The following is a 17,713-nucleotide window of genomic DNA, read 5'->3' as shown; positions in this document are numbered from 1 at the left end:
CTCCACCTTTAGGGGGGCCTGCTAATCGACACCAAACTTCACCCCACCCCACTCCCGTCCACCCGACCTCTGCAACTGGTTCTTTCCTCTGCTTGTATCGTGCGCGGCAACTTTGTGTGTGTGTGTGTGTGTGTGTGTGGATACAATGTACAATGTCAGACTGCCAACTCTGTCCACCCTGTGCACTGAATGCCGTGGGTCAGTGCAGCAAACTGTTACAGCTGGTAGTAATGGTGCCACATCGCAAACACCATCTTACCACTGTTACGACAGTCATGATGTGCGTCCGTTCTTACCACACACACACTGGTCACTCTGCACACATCACAGATTCCACTTCCAGCGCTACGTTTGGTGCTCTCCATTTCCAGTTCCTCTTTAAACATGTATACCAACCTGTCTATGTTCCAACCATAACAAGCAGACCTCCACATACAACACTGACATCTCCACAACACTTACAACAGGGACATCTAAAACAAGCGAACCACAGAGACATCTAAAACAAGCACATCCCAAGCAGAAAAAAGAAAATCCATGAGAAGATGACAAAAATGTTCTGACAGCCCAGGAGATCATGACAAGAGCTCAGAACTCTAAGCTCGGGTGCAATAGCCGAATGGTTAAAGCATGGAATAGCCAAATGGTTAAAGCGTTGGACTTTTAATCTGAGGGTCCCAGGTTCGAACGTCGCTGACCGCCTGGTGGGTAAAGGGTCAACAGATGTGCAGTCATGCTAGTGCCTGAGCCCCCTTTGTGTGTATACGCACGCAGAAGATCACATACGCACGTTAAAGATCCTGTACTCCATGTCAGCATTCGGTGGGTTATGGAAACAAGACTGTCAACACAGTCATACACCACAGCACCACAATAAACAGTGTCACCAGCATGACACCCAGCTGTCAACATACACCACAGCACCATGATAAACAGTCACCAGCATGACACCAGCTGTCAACATACACCACAGCACCACAATAAACAGTCACCAGCAAGACACCCAGCTGTCAACATACACCACAGCACCATGATAAACAGTGTCACCAGCATGACACCCAGCTGTCAACATACACCACAGCACCACAATAAACAGTGTCACCAGCATGACACCCAGCTGTCAACATACACCACAGCACCACAATAAACAGTGTCACTAGCATGACACCCAGCTGTCAACATACACCACAGCAACATGATAAACAGTGTCACTAGCATGACACCCAGCTGTCAACATACACCACAGCAACATGATAAACAGTGTCACTAGCATGACACCCAGCTGTCAACATACACCACAGCACCATGATAAACAGTGTCACCAGCAAGACACCCAGCTGTCAACATACACCACAGCACCATGATAAACAGTGTCACCAGCAAGACACCCAGCTATCAACATACACCACAGCACCAAAATAAACAGTGTCACTAGCAAGACACCCAGCTGTCAACATACACCACAGCAACACAATAAACAGTGTCACTAGCATGACACCCAGCTATCAACATACACCACAGCAACATGATAAACAGTGTCACTAGCATGACACCCAGCTGTCTACCCCACAGCACCATGATAAACAGTGTCATCAGCATGACATCCAGCTGTCAACATACACCACAGCACCATGATAAACAGTGTCACTAGCAAGACACCCAGCTGTCAACATACACCACAGCACCACAATAAACAGTGTCACTAGCAAGACACCCAGCTGTCAACATACACCACAGCACCATGATAAACAGTGTCACTAGCAAGACACCCAGCTGTCAACATACACCACAGCACCACAATAAACAGTGTCACTAGCATGACACCCAGCTGTCAACATACACCACAGCACCATGATAAACAGTGTCACTAGCATGACACCCAGCTGTCAACATACACCACAGCACCATGATAAACAGTGTCACTAGCAAGACACCCAGCTATCAACATACACCACAGCACCATGATAAACAGTGTCACTAGCATGACACCCAGTTGTCAACATACACCACAGCACCATGATAAACAGTGTCACTGGCAAGACACCCAGCTGTCAACACAGTCATACACCACAGAGCCGTGATGTATGTCACTAGATCCGGGGCAGTGACTGTGGACAGACAGGGAGAGATTGGGGCAGTGACTGTGGACAGGGAGAGATTGGGGCAGTGACTGTGGACAGGGGGAGATTGGGGCAGTGACTGTGGACAGACAGAGGGAGATTGGGGCAGTGACTGTTGACAGACAGAGGGAGATTGGGGCAGTGACTGTGGACAGACAGAGGGAGATTGGGGCAGTGACTGTTGACAGACAGAGGGAGATTGGGGCAGTGACTGGGGACAGACAGGGGGAGATTGGGGCAGTGACTGTGGACAGACAGGGGGAGATTGGGGCAGTGACTGTGGACAGACAGGGGGAGATTGGGGCAGTGACTGTGGACAGACAGGGGCAGATTAGGGCAGTGACTGTGGACAGGAGGAGATTGGGGCAGTGACTGTGGACAGACAGGGGGAGATTGGGGCAGTGACTGTGGACAGACAGGGGGAGATTGGGGCAGTGACTGTGGACAGGGGGAGATTGGGGCAGTGACTGTGGACAGTGACTGTGGACAGACAGGGGGAGATTGGGTCAGTGACTGTGGACAGACAGAGGGAGATTGGGGCAGTGACTGTGGACAGGGGGAGATTGGGGCAGTGACTGTGGACAGACAGGGGGAGATTGGGGCAGTGACTGTGGACAGACAGGGGGAGATTGGGGCAGTGACTGTGGACAGACAGGGGGAGATTGGGGCAGTGACTGTGGACAGACAGGGGGAGATTGGGGCAGTGACTGTGGACAGACAGGGGGAGATTGGGGCAGTGACTGTGGACAGACAGGGGGAGATTGGGGCAGTGACTGTGGACAGACAGGGGGAGATTGGGGCAGTGACTGTGGACAGACAGGGGGAGATTGGGGCAGTGACTGTGGACAGGGGGAGATTGGGGCAGTGACTGTGGACAGACAGAGGGAGATTGGGGCAGTGACTGTGGACAGACAGGGGGAGATTGGGGCAGTGACTGTGGACAGACAGGGGGAGATTGGGGCAGTGACTGTGGACAGACAGGGGGAGATTGGGGCAGTGACTGTGGACAGACAGGGGGAGATTGGGGCAGTGACTGTGGACAGACAGGGGGAGATTGGGGCAGTGACTGTGGACACAGGGGGGAGATTGGGGCAGTGACTGTGGATAGACAGGGGGAGATTGGGGCAGTGACTGTGGACAGACAGAGGGAGATTGGGGCAGTGACTGTGGACAGACAGAGGGAGATTGGGGCAGTGACTGTGGATAGACAGGGGGAGATTGGGGCAGTGACTGTGGACAGACAGGGGGAGATTGGGGCAGTGACTGTGGACAGACAGAAGGAGATTGGGGCAGTGACTGTGGACAGACAGGGGGAGATTGGGGCAGTGACTGTGGACAGGGGGAGATTGGGGCAGTGACTGTGGACAGACAGAAGGAGATTGGGGCAGTGACTGTGGACAGACAGGGGGAGATTGGGGCAGTGACTGTGGACAGACAGAGAGAGATTGGGGCAGTGACTGTGGACAGACAGAGGGAGATTGGGGCAGTGACTGTGGACAGACAGAGGGAGATTGGGGCAGTGACTGTGGACAGACAGGGGGAGATTGGGGCAGTGACTGTGGACAGACAGGGGGAGATTGGGGCAGTGACTGTGGACAGACAGGGGGAGATTGGGGTAGTGACTGTGGACAGACAGGGGGAGATTGGGGCAGTGACTGTGGACAGACAGAGAGAGATTGGGGCAGTGACTGTGGATAGACAGGGGGAGATTGGGGCAGTGACTGTGGACAGACAGGGGGAGATTGGGGCAGTGACTGTGGACAGGGGGAGATTGGGGCAGTGACTGTGGACAGACAGGGGGAGATTGGGGCAGTGACTGTGGACAGACAGAGGGAGATTGGGGCAGTGACTGTGGACAGACAGGGGGAGATTGGGGCAGTGACTGTGGATAGACAGGGGGAGATTGGGGCAGTGACTGTGGACAGACAGGGGGAGATTGGGGCAGTGACTGTGGACACAGGGGGGAAATTGGGGCAGTGACTGTGGACAGACAGAGGGAGATTGGGGCAGTGACTGTGGACAGACAGGGGGAGATTGGGGCAGTGACTGTGGACAGACAGAGAGAGATTGGGGCAGTGACTGTGGATAGACAGGGGGGAGATTGGGGCAGTGACTGTGGACAGACAGAGGGAGATTGGGGCAGTGACTGTGGACAGACAGAGGGAGATTGGGGCAGTGACTGTGGATAGACAGGGGGGAGATTGGGGCAGTGACTGTGGACAGACAGGGGGAGATTGGGGCAGTGACTGTGGACAGACAGAGAGAGATTGGGGCAGTGACTGTGGATAGACAGGGGGGAGATTGGGGCAGTGACTGTGGACAGACAGAGGGAGATTGGGGCAGTGACTGTTGACAGACAGGGGGAGATTGGGGCAGTGACTGTGGACAGACAGAGGGAGATTGGGGCAGTGACTGTGGACAGACAGAGGGAGATTGGGGCAGTGACTGTGGACAGACAGGGGGAAATTGGGGCAGTGACTGTGGACAGGGGGAGATTGGGGCAGTGACTGTGGACAGGGGGAGATTGGGGCAGTGACTGTGGACAGGGGGAGATTGGGGCAGTGACTGTGGACAGACAGAGGGAGATTGGGGCAGTGACTGTGGGCAGGGGGAGATTGGGGCAGTGACTGTGGACACAGGGGGGAGATTGGGGCAGTGACTGTGGACACAGGGGGGAGATTGGGGCAGTGACTGTGGACAGACAGAGGGAGATTGGGGTAGTGACTGTGGGCAGACAGAGGGAGATTGGGGCAGTGACTGTGGACAGACAGGGGGAAATTGGGGCAGTGACTGTGGACAGACAGGGGGAGATTGGGGCAGTGACTGTGGACAGACAGAGGGAGATTGGGGCAGTGACTGTGGACAGGGGGAGATTGGGGTAGTGACTGTGGACAGGGGGAGATTGGGGCAGTGACTGTGGACAGGGGGAGATTGGGGCAGTGACTGTGGGCAGACAGAGGGAGATTGGGGCAGTGACTGTGGACTGACAGGGGGAGATTGGGGTAGTGACTGTGGACAGACAGGGGGGAGATTGGGGCAGTGACTGTGGATAGACAGGGGGAGATTGGGGCAGTGACTGTGGGCAGACAGAGGGAGATTGGGGCAGCCAGTTGTCAACATACACCACAGCACCATGATAAACAGTGTCACTGGCAAGACACCCAGCTGTCAACACAGTCATACACCACAGAGCCGTGATGTATGTCACTAGATCCGGGGCAGTGACTGTGGACAGACAGAGGGAGATTGGGGCAGTCAGACTGTTGACAGACAGAGGGAGATTGGGGCAGTGACTGTGGACAGACAGGGGCAGATTGGGGCAGTGACTGTAGACAGACAGGGGCAGATTGGGGCAGTGACTGTGGACAGAGGGAGATTGGGGCAGTGACTGTGGACAGACAGGGGGAGATTGGGGCAGTGACTGTGGACAGACAGGGGGAGATTGGGGCAGTGACTGTGGACAGACAGGGGCAGATTGGGGCAGTGACTGTGGACAGAGGGAGATTGGGGCAGTGACTGTGGACAGACAGGGGGAGATTGGGGCAGTGACTGTGGACAGACAGAGAGAGATTGGGGCAGTGACTGTGGATAGACAGGGGGAGATTGGGGCAGTGACTGTGGACAGACAGGGGCAGATTGGGGCAGTGACTGTGGACAGGGGGAGATTGGGGCAGTGACTGTGGACAGACAGGGGGAGATTGGGGCAGTGACTGTGGACAGACAGAGGGAGATTGGGGCAGTGACTGTGGACAGACAGGGGGAGATTGGGGCAGTGACTGTGGACAGACAAGGGTCAGTGGCAATCAGTCTGCTGACCGGTGTGGACTGTGCCAAAATACCAAGCAGCACAAAGGCCCCCTGACTGCTGCCCTGTTCAATGCCACACAACAAGACAGTAGTGGAACGTGCAGTGACCACTTAAACCTCAAAGGGATTAACTCCAACCAACCATGTGTTGGCCTGATTTCCACATACCGGCTAAGCTCCATTTACCCCCTGCAAACTTCACTTTTTGGCTCTGGTTCAAATCCCATTTCACACATGGGCCTGAAACAGTCTTACCTCCCCCCTGTCCACTCTCTCCTGCCTACCTTTATCCCAGAGTTCTCCACACCAAGCTAGCAGCTGACACTGTTGTTAACTACCACCAACACTTAGCTAGCAGCTGACACTGTTGTTAACCACCACCAACACTTAGGTAGCAGCTGACACTGTTATTAACTACCACCAACACTTAGCTAGCAGCTGACACTGTTATTAACTACCACCAACACTTAGCTAGCAGCTGACACTGTTGTTAACTACCACCAACACTTAGCTAGCAGCTGACACTGTTGTTAACTACCACCAACACCATCAACACTGGTCTGTCCAAATTCTGTTCACTATGTTGACATTATGTTATAAACCACCATCAGCACTGGTCTGTCCAAATTCTGTTCACTATGTTGACACTGTGTTATAAACCACCATCAGCACTGGTCTGTCCAAATTCTGTTCACTATGTTGACACTGTGTTATAAACCACCATCAGCACTGGTCTGTCCAAATTCTGTTCACTATGTTGACACTATGTTATAAACCACCATCAACACTGGTCTGTCCAAATTCTGTTCACTATGTTGACACTGTGTTATAAACCACTATCAGCACTGGTCTGTCCAAATTCTGCTCACTATGTTGACATTATGTTATAAACCACCATCAGCACTGGTCTGTCCAAATTCTGCTCACTATGTTGACACTATGTTATAAACCACCATCAGCGCTGGTCTGTCCAAATTCTGTTCACTATGTTGACACTATGTTATAAACCACCATCAACTGTCCAAACCCTGCTGACTATGTCGACACTATGTTATACACAACTATCAAATGACCAAATTCTGCTCATATGTTGACGCTATGTTATAAACCACTATCAGCACTCGTCTGCCCAAATTCTGCTCACTATGTTGACACTATGTTGTGTGTGTGTGTGTGTGTGTGTGTGTGTGTGTGTGTGTGTGTGTGTGTGTGTGTGTGTGTGTGTGTAATCACATTTTGGTGTGTGTATGTAACATAGATGTAATGTTTTATGTTAACAAAAGCGTTTTTGTAAAGCACCTACAGCAGATTTCTGGATAGTGTGCTATATAAGTATCCATTATTATTATTATGTTATAAACCACCATCAACTGCCCTAACCCCGCTGTCTATGTTGACACTTTGTTATACACAACTATCAAATGTCCAAATTCTGCTCATACATTGGTTGACGCTATGTTATAAACCACCATCAGCACTGGTCTGTCCAAGTTCTGCTCACTCTCAGTAAACTGACACTGAGTGATGTATGATGTAGGTGATTGATGGGAAATGTCTGACAATACTACTGTCATTTCACCACAGACTTTTTGGAGACTTGGTCATTTTGTGATTTACACAGAATGCTTGATCCCACTTTCCAACAAGAACAAAACATTAGAAAAGGTAAGAGGCAAAGCCTTCGCTGTCCACATGTGATTCCTGCTGAAATCAGACTTTGTCAAACAAAAAAAAGTATGTTGGAAAGGGAGCAATTCTATCTTAAGCTGCCCACATCCACCAGCATTTGTTTTACAATCATGAAAAAGATCTAAGTTTCAAACAATCTGTCTTATCACAATTTTTTTCTCTCCAAATAATGGTGAGAGCTGGCCACTGTTTGCGTGCTCTGCGTAGGGCAACTTGATATTTTTGCCTGACTGACTGTGGCCTGTAATTTAGATCTCCTGATTGTTTATGGTCATTAGGGGCATTATGCAATAAGTGAAGAGGCCTATGCCTCATCTATATTCTAGTGAGTCCACTACACCTTTTAAACAATTCATATATATATATATATATGCAGTGAATACATCAATGGTGTAGTTAGTGTCAGTCTGTGTGTTTTGTCCAGAAATGTTTTTCTTTTAACCATGGACAAGATATTACAAGCCATGCCATCTTAAAACCTTAAACATAATAAAATTATCTGGTAATAAAATGGGAACAAACCAATACTGCTGATCTAAAGGCTAATTAGAATAGATATTTAACCAGTTCAGTGCCAGAGAATTTTTGTAAAAACATGCTCTCCCCTTGCCTGGGAATTTTGACAATTTGGGGGTAATACATCTTTAAAAAAAAAATCTCTTAAAAAAAACTATGAGAGATACAGAAAGAAAGTAAAAGTTTTCTGTGAAGGAAAAATGTAGATTCTCAATGTGGGCTTTTTTCTTCAAAATTAGTATGACTGTAGATAACTGTTCTGGCATTCAAAGTGAAGATAATAATTTTTGTGCAACAAAAAAGTCTATTTCCACCTCCACAGCACGGCACCCATACAGAAAACAAACAAAATACAGCTAGAAATAGCATGCTTATTATCAGATTATACCTGTAAATGAAATTACAACCAGTTACAAGTTTTTAAAAACAAATCATTCCTCGTATAGACATGTAAGTGAATAATTGTCCCAACAGTGACAAACGTGGGTATAGTAAACATCAGAAGCCAATCATGTTCTCAGCAACATCAACCATCTTTCTCTTGCCATACCTAAGGACTGCGGTAAATCTGTTTCACATCAACAATCTTTCTCTTGCCATACCTCAGGACTGTGGTAAATCTGTTTCACATCAACAATCTTTCTCTTGCCATACCTCAGGACTGTGGTAAATCTGTTTCACATCAACAATCTTTCTCTTGCCATACTTCAGGACTGTGGTAAATCTGTTTCACATCAACAATCTTTCTCTTGCCATACCTCAGAACTGTGGTAAATCTGTTTCACAACATCAACCATCTTTCTCTTGCCATACCTAAAGACTGCGATAAATCTGTTTCACATCAACCATCTTTCTCTTGCCATACCTCAGGACTGTGGTAAATCTGTTTCACATCAACCATCTTTCTCTTGCCATACCTAAAGACTGCGATAAATTTGTTTCATATCAACCATCTTCCTCTTGTCATACCTCAGGACTGTGGCAAATCTGTTTCACATCAACCATCTTTCTCTTGCCATACCTAAGGACTGCAGTAAATCTGTTTCACAACATCAACCATCTTTCTCTTGCCATACCTAAGGACTGTGGTAAATCTGTTTCACATCAACAATCTTTCTCTTGCCATACCTAAGGACTGCGGTAAATCTGTTTCACAACATCAACCATCATTCTCTTGCCATACCTCAGGACTGCGGTAAATCTGTTTCGCATCAACCATCTTTCTCTTGCCATACCTCAGGACTGTGGTAAATCTGTTTCACATCAACCATCTTTCTCTTGCCATACCTAAAGACTGTGGTAAATCTGTTTATTATCAACCATCTTTCTCTTGCCATACCTAAGGACTGTGGTAAATCTGTTTCACATCAACCATCTTTCTCTTGCCATACCTCAGAACTGTGGTAAATCTGTTTCACATCAACCATCTTTCTCTTGCCATACCTTAGGACTGTGGTAAATCTGTTTCATATCAACCATCTTTCTCTTGCCATACCTAAAGACTGTGGTAAAATCTGTTTCATATCAACCATCTTTCTCTTGCCATACCTAAGGACTGTGGTAAATCTGTTTCACATCAACAATCTTTCTCTTGCCATACCTCAGGACTGTGGTAAATCTGTTTCACATCAACAATCTTTCTCTTGCCATACCTAAGGACTGTGGTAAATCTGTTTCACATCAACCATCTTTCTCTTGCCATACCTCAGAACTGTGGTAAATCTGTTTCACATCAACCATCTTTCTCTTGCCATACCTAAAGACTGTGGTAAAATCTGTTTCATATCAACCATCTTTCTCTTGCCATATCTAAGGACTGTGGTAAATCTGTTTCACAACATCAACCATCTTTCTCTTGCCATACCTCAGGACTGTGGTAAATCTGTTTCACAAAATCAACCATCTTTCTCTTGCCATAGCTAAGGACTGTGGTAAATCTGTTTCACAACATCAACCATCTTTCTCTTGCCATACCTCAGGGCTGCTGTAAATCTGTTTCACAACATCAACCAGCTTTCTCTTGCCATAGCTAAGGACTGTGGTAAATCTGTTTCACAACATCAACCATCTTTCTCTTGCCATACCTCAGGGCTGCTGTAAATCTGTTTCACAACATCAACCAGCTTTCTCTTGCCATAGCTAAGGACTGTGGTAAATCTGTTTCACAACATCAACCATCTTTCTCTTGCCATACCTCAGGACTGTGGTAAATCTGTTTCACAACATCAGCCATCTTTCTACTGCCATACATTCCTAAGGACTGTGGTAAATCTGTTTCACATCAACCATCTTTCTCTTGCCATACCTCAGGACTGTGGTAAATCTGTTTCACAACATCAACCATCTTTCTCTTGCCATACCTCAGGACTGTGGTAAATCTGTTTCACATCAACCATCTTTCTCTTGCCATACCTCAGGACTGCGGTAAATCTGTTTCACATCAACCATCTTTCTCTTGCCATACCTCAGGACTGTGGTAAATCTGTTTCACATCAACCATCTTTCTCTTGGCATACCTCAGGACTGTGGTAAATCTGTTTCTCAACATCAACCATCTTTCTCTTGCCATACCTCAGGACTGTGGTAAATCTGTTTCACAACATCAACCATCTTTCTCTTGCCATACCTAAGGACTGTGGTAAATCTGTTTCTCAACATCAACCATCTTTCTCTTGCCATACCTCAGGACTGTGGTAAATCTGTTTCACAACATCAACCAGCTTTCTCTTGCCATACCTCAGGACTGTGGTAAATCTGTTTCACATCAACCATCTTTCTCTTGCCATACCTCAGGACTGTGGTAAATCTGTTTCACAACATCAACCATTTGTTTCCCTGTCCCAAATAAAAACTGATCCTAATGATGTCAGACAACCGCTTTTTTGTGAATCATTTATCATTTATATCGGGTGTCCCCCAAAAGTGAACCACTTTTTGACAAGTATTTTCTCTGTGATAGAGAAACCAAATTCATTGAGAATTTTCACACAGTAACCTAAGGTATCATCAACAAGTCTGCAAAATATCTAAAAGTTCAGACGCAAATTATACGAGTATTGTCAAATTCAAAACAGCATGTCAAAAAATCCTATATCAGAGCTATGCAATGTGACCTTCATCATGTTCATGCCAGCTGCCAGGTGTTACTGTTAGCATCTGTCAATCAGTGTCAGTCTAAAAATAGCCTGTCTGAGTGTCAAGTCTGTTGATTTTTATTTTTATTTTTTAACTGTCGTCTGTATCCAAAATCAATTCTGTCCAAAGTTTCAGTCTGGAAGGATCAACCATGCCTTTGAGTGAAAGTGATAAGGTTACCATTGAAAACTGTTTCAAGGAAAAAGGCCGGGGTGGAAGAAGGAATTTCCGGGCGGTGGAGTCATGTCACTGTAAATACTTATTGCTAAAATACACACTACAGGGTCAGTAGCACGTAAAATTGGCAGTGAGAGACCAAAGACTGCATGTTTGGAGGAGAACAAAGACCGTGTTGAGGAACTGATTCAATCCCAGGAGGAGAACCCAGGGACCTACAAATCTCTTAGAGAAGTTGCAAGCGATTTACAAGTGAGCAAGTCTCCTGTGCAAAGAATGGCGAAAGAACAGGAGCTGAAGCCCTTCAAGAGGATACAGGTATCAAGGAGGGACCAAAATATTAGAGGGAAAAGAAAAACTCACTGCCTCAACTTGAATGATTGCTACTTGGCCACTGATGTGAAAAGGATCATTTTCAGACGAGAAAGACTTTATGTTAGACTTAGAGATAGCTAAAAATCACCAAACGAATTGCATATATGGGAAACGGAAACGAGAAATTCAGCCATCTCGCCTCCATCATGAGACTTCTAGATTTTCAAAAAAGATAATGGTTTCAGCTGGAGTATCATGTAAAGGAAAAACAAACATTCATTTTATTGACACTGATAGAGCCAGGGTTAATAGTGAAAGCTACATTCAGTTATTGGATGACAATCTTCTCCCAGATTGTAGGCGTCTTTATCCTAGAAACAATTACATGTTTCAGCAAGATGGGGCTCCTTCACACACAAGTATGGCAACCCAGGCCCATCTGGAGGAGGCTACACCAGAATTCATCAAGAAGGATGAATGGCCTCCACAAAGTCCTGACTGTACCCAATGGATTATGCCAAATGGGATTCTTGAGGGAGAAAGTTTACTGCATTGATGCAGCATCTAGGCAGACCATATCTTCTACACATCACAGGGGGAATCCCCAGCTATTCTTAGACACCATATTTTCTGTGTTTACAGTGCAAGGGAATTTTGTACTCTAAATTGACTGGCGGCGAAAGGGTTAAAGGACAGGATAATTATGTCATGGGAGGAGATATCGGTGGATGAAATACGTAAAAGCATTTCTGCTTGGAAGAAACGGCTTCGTTTAGTCGTGGAGGTAGATGGAGGCCACATTAAGCATAAACTGAAATAAGTGAGTTTTCCTCTGATACTGGATTTTGTGACATGCTGTTTTGAATTTGATAATACTCACATAATTTGCATCCGCACTTTTAGATATTTTGCAGACTTGTTGATGATACCATAAGATTACTGCGCGAAAATTTTCAATGAATTCGGTTTCTCTATCACTGAGAAAATACTTGTCAAAAAGCAGTTCACTTTTTGGGGGGACACCTGATATGAAGCTCATCTCTTCAATGAGATCTGCATCAGATTCTGGTTCTCTCTCCCTCTCTGAAGCCAGCCTCTCCTTTCTTTCTCCTTCGCTATCTCTTTGTCCAGGGCAGGTACAAAAATGGTCGAAATGTGTGCAACAAAACCGTTCTTTTCACGATAAAATAGAATAAATCATACTGATCACACTGATATAAAGTTGACCGCTGTAGGTGGGCGGGAACATAATTAGATTTTGGTTTTTAATAATTATTTGTCACACTTCTGGCCATGAGAGAGCACCTTACCAAGATCCGCAAGGCAAGAGCAAGCCAGGGTTATGCAAGCGTGGTATAAGGGGTCGCCAGAGGAAAGCGTTTTGCACAGTACAGTACTTGTGACTGACTGCTGCCGCACTGATGCTATCCTATACCACCGTTAGTAGGTCACTGCGGCAGATGACATATACCGTACAGAAAATAAGAGAACTCTTTGGGGTCAAAAGGAAACAAACATTTTTAATTTCATACTAAATTGGTAGAAAACGCAAATTTGCTTTTGTAAATGTTTTACAGTTTCTTACCAGTCATGACATTTCATAAAGAATGAAATAGGTATTATACCGCCTGCAAAGATGAATTTACGAAGGCAACACAGGATCATTTAGTTCGTAAGAACAATTATGTTGACATTTTACGCAATGCACAACTTGGAAATACTTCATGCTCTGCTTATTAACGTGTAGTAAATGAATATCTAAATGTGTGTTAACTAGGTTTGTTTCAATGAACATTGTCGGAGCACTGTCCAGACAATTAATTCAGAAAGCATGGAAGGCAGATGATGGCAAAATCAACCAACATCATGTCTGGATGTAAAAGAACATTGATCATCAATAAAAATGGTACATTAAGTTTGAAATATTACGCAAAAAACCTGCACGACAGACATAAACAACCCGTTCCTCTTGACATGTTTTTTTTTTTTTTTTTTTTTTTTTTAATTCATTCAAAGGCAAGCACATTCATGAATACACTACACGTTCTTTACTTGCAACAGGTGGTCAACACATCTATCTTCTGCAGCACATACACTCATTTTCTGGGGAAAAAAAGTCTATTCAACTATTAAAATGCAATCGATGTCGCATATTAATTTTCAGTTCCGCTTTTCTGTGTTACTTCTGTGCATGTAAACGACCTAATAAAAATATACATGTAAACAAATTTAGAACTGTTTTCACATAAAACATGCAGATTCATCGCGGGAAAGCGTAAATCGGTTTGACAAACACCCTTCAATTGTGTGTGTTTGAACACAGATTCAGAGAATGTGTTGTTTCCGACAGCGTGTGAAATGTACCATGTTACACGGAAATCTCCGATATGTTCATTCGAACCCCGTGGTTGTTATATTAAAAAAAAAAAAAGAAAAAAAAAAGACTATGTTAATTCCATCGTTGTTATAGTTTTATTTGTACATTTATCTCTCATCCGATTAAGTTTAGACACCATCACTGTTTCTGACACATGTCGAGATGTGGTAATATTCGAATACTGGCGTAAGATTTCGAACCAAGTCAACGCATGTAGTTCGGTATGACTGCTTTCAGTTCAGGACTTGTTGCATCAAAAGTTCCAAACAACAAAGTTCAAAGTAGAAAATCACCCCCTTAAATTACCTTGATTCTGGCCTTTGCTGTCTGGTGAAGTTTTATCACGAAATGATGTAGTTTATCAGTTCACAAAACAGGCCAAGTGTGGAACGAAAAAATTTGTTGTGTCCGAAACACGTCAATCCCTACGCGCTTATTGTTTTGCAGAATTTGATTAGAACAGCCACATTTTACATCACACCAGTTCTGAAAAAACCAACCTATACACTGATTGTGAATTAATTTCTTAAAATTAATTAAGTTTGAAGCATTTCACGTTTAGTAGTGCTTGAGATGAAGTCAGGTGTTACATTCGGACACGGAACACATGTTCTTCGGTTCTGCTTTACGCAGATAATAAAATTCCTTGTTTTTTAGTTGTTGTTTGTTGTTGTTGTAATTGCTGTTGTTGTTGTTTGGTTTTGTTTTTTCTCATGGTCTTACTTTTATTACATGTTGTTTTTCTGCAATCCTACATATTTGTTCACTGTGAGGATAACGCTAATCAGTTTTGTTGATTGACTGAATAGAAAGATAAAAAGAATCCAGTGTTTTGATCACAATTCTTCAGATAAAGAGGAAAACTTTTGTGAAGTGATATAAATAATACATTTCCCATTTCATAATAAGATGAACAGTAGTACTTTAAACAGTTAAACACTGGGGAGAATTGATGTGAAAATGGAGTGCCTACAGTTATTCTGAAAAATAAAATCATCCAGTGTGGCGAAGTTAGTTTAGGTATTCTGGGTTCCATGTTACATATGTCATAAGGTTTTAGGTAATCATTAATAAAATACATAATTTTTCACAGGCTTTGCTTGAATGCACTGCATTGGCTAAGGATCGCATGATAGATTATTATAAATCCAGTATTTCAAACATCTGTGTCGGGAACGTTGGTTTAGGTAACTTGGATTCAATGTTACACCTGTTACAACAAAGTTTTACATAATCATTAATAAAATTTATGATCCATTGTTATCATTATGATTATTATTTATATCCCACACTAAATCGACGTCTACTGCGCCAGGGTTCGTGAGTCACATTTGCAAATACCGGTTCATTTCCAAAGAAAAATATGTATTTCAAACCGTTCTTTTCACATCAAGACATGATGTTCCATTTTGCCATCATCTGCCCTCCGTAGTTTCTGAATTTATTGTCTGGACAGAGCGCCGATAATGTTCATTGTAACCGAACCGGGTTAAAACATATTTAGATATTTATATTCTACACGTTAATAAGCAGAGCATGGAGTATATCCAAGTTGTGCAATGCGTAAAATATCAACAAAATTGTACTTACGAACTAAATGATCCCGTGCTGCCTTCGTAAATTCACCTTTGCAGTCGGTATAATACCAATTTCATTCTTTATGATAAGTCATGAACGGTAGGAAACTGGAAAACATTCATAAAAGCGGATTTGCGTCTTCTACCAATTTAGTATAAAATACATGAAATTGAAAATATTTGTTTCCTTTTGACCCCAAAGAGCTCTGTTCCTAGCTTTCTGTTCAGAATCTGTTGTCTGACGCAGTGACCTGCTCACAGATCAGCATCAGCGTGGCAGCAGTCAGTCACATGTACTGTACAAGCGCAAAGGAAATCGTCAGGCCTGTGACAACCATCGTGGAATATCCCTGCTGTCCGTCGCAGGCAAGACTCTGGCCAGAGTGCTACTCAACCGTTTCATAGTGCACCTTGAGCAAGGTCTCCTACCAGAGAGCCAGTGTGGCTTCCGGAAAGAACGCGGGACTATTGACATGGTGTTTGCTGCCAGGCAGCTCCAGGAGAAGTGTCAGGAACAGAACGCCGAACTTTACTCCACCTATGTCGATCTGACCAAGGCCTTCGATACTGTTAGCAGAGATGGCCTTTGGAGAATCATGGCGAAGTACGGATGTCCCAGAAAGTTCATCACCATCATACGGCAACTACACGATGGGATGCTGGCCCGAGTCCAAGACAACGGAGAGACATCAGAACCATTCCCTGTCTCCAACGGAGTCAAGCATGGGTGTGTTCTTGCCCCCACCCTGTTCAGTCTCATGTTTTCAGCCATGCTGACAGATGCCTTCAGAGACGCTGACGTAGGCATTGGCATCAGGTACCGCACAGATGGCTCACTCTTCAATCTCAGGAGGCTTCAAGCAAAAACCAAGGTGAGGACAGACACCGTCAACGACTTCCTGTTTGCTGATGACTGCGCTCTGAACGCTGCCTCCGAAGCTGACATGCTACACACCGTCGACAAGTTCTCTGCTGCCTGTGACAACTTTGGCCTCACAATCAGCACAAAGAAGACTGAGGTGATGCACCAGCCAGCTCCAGGAAAACCTCACGTTGAACCAAACATCTTCATCAACGGGCAACGACTGAACGCAATGGACAAGTTCACATACCTGGGCAGTACACTCTCTCGCACAGTTGTCATCGACGACAAGGTGAATGCCAGACTCGCCAAAGACAGCACTGCCTTCGGCAGACTCCATAAGAACGTTTGGAACAGGTGAGGCATCACCCTGGAGACAAGGCTCAAAGTATACAAGGCCATAGTTCTCACCACACTGCTGTATGGATCTGAATCATGGACGGTCTACAAACGCCACGCCAAAAAGCTGAACCACTTCCACACCACCAGCCTCAGAAAACTTCTCGGCATAAAGTGGCAAGAGAAGATCCCTGACACAGAGGTGCTCACTCGTGCAAACTTGCCCAGCATCTACACCATCTTGATGCAGGCCCAGCTGCGCTGGGCAGGCCATGTAGTTCGCATGCCAGACCACCGGCTCCCCAAGAAACTGCTGTATGGCGAACTCCAACATGGCAAGTGCTCCCATGGAGGCCAAAAGAAGCGCTTCAAAGAAACTCTGAAAGCTTCCCTGAAGGCCTTCAACATCTGCCACGACACATGGGAGCTGAATGCAATGGACAGACCAAAGTGGCGTTCAGATGTCCACAAAGGCGCCAAATCCTGTGAGGCCAACAGAATCGCTGCAGCAGAGCAACGCAGACAGGCCAGGAAAAGCAGGGCCAGCAAGTCCCTGACATCCGCCACCATCCCCTGTCCACACTGCGTCAGAACCTTCCAGGCGCGAATTGGCCTGACCAGCCATCTGCGCACCCACAGAGCCCAACCCACCCACCCCCAGCATGACTAGATGGTCCTCGTCGATCCCGACGGACGAACCACGCACACACCGCGCTGAACGCTTTCCTCTGGCGACCACTTACACCGCGCTTGCGTAACCTTCGCCTGTGCTTGCCTTGCGACTCTTTGTAAGGCGCTC

General features: G+C 45.6%; 1 protein-coding gene across 1 annotated transcript in view; it reads right to left on the bottom strand.

The window, feature by feature from the left end:
• Nucleotides 1-17,713, bottom strand: part of LOC143293349 (hexokinase-like) — a 103,831-nt gene that overhangs the window by 67,598 nt on the left and 18,520 nt on the right. The window lies entirely within an intron of this gene.

Source organism: Babylonia areolata, chromosome 19, assembly GCF_041734735.1.
Source record: "Babylonia areolata isolate BAREFJ2019XMU chromosome 19, ASM4173473v1, whole genome shotgun sequence".
NCBI lineage: Eukaryota > Metazoa > Mollusca > Gastropoda > Neogastropoda > Buccinidae > Babylonia > Babylonia areolata.
Note: the sequence above shows the minus strand (reverse complement) of the source record. Positions and strands in the feature narration are given on the sequence as shown.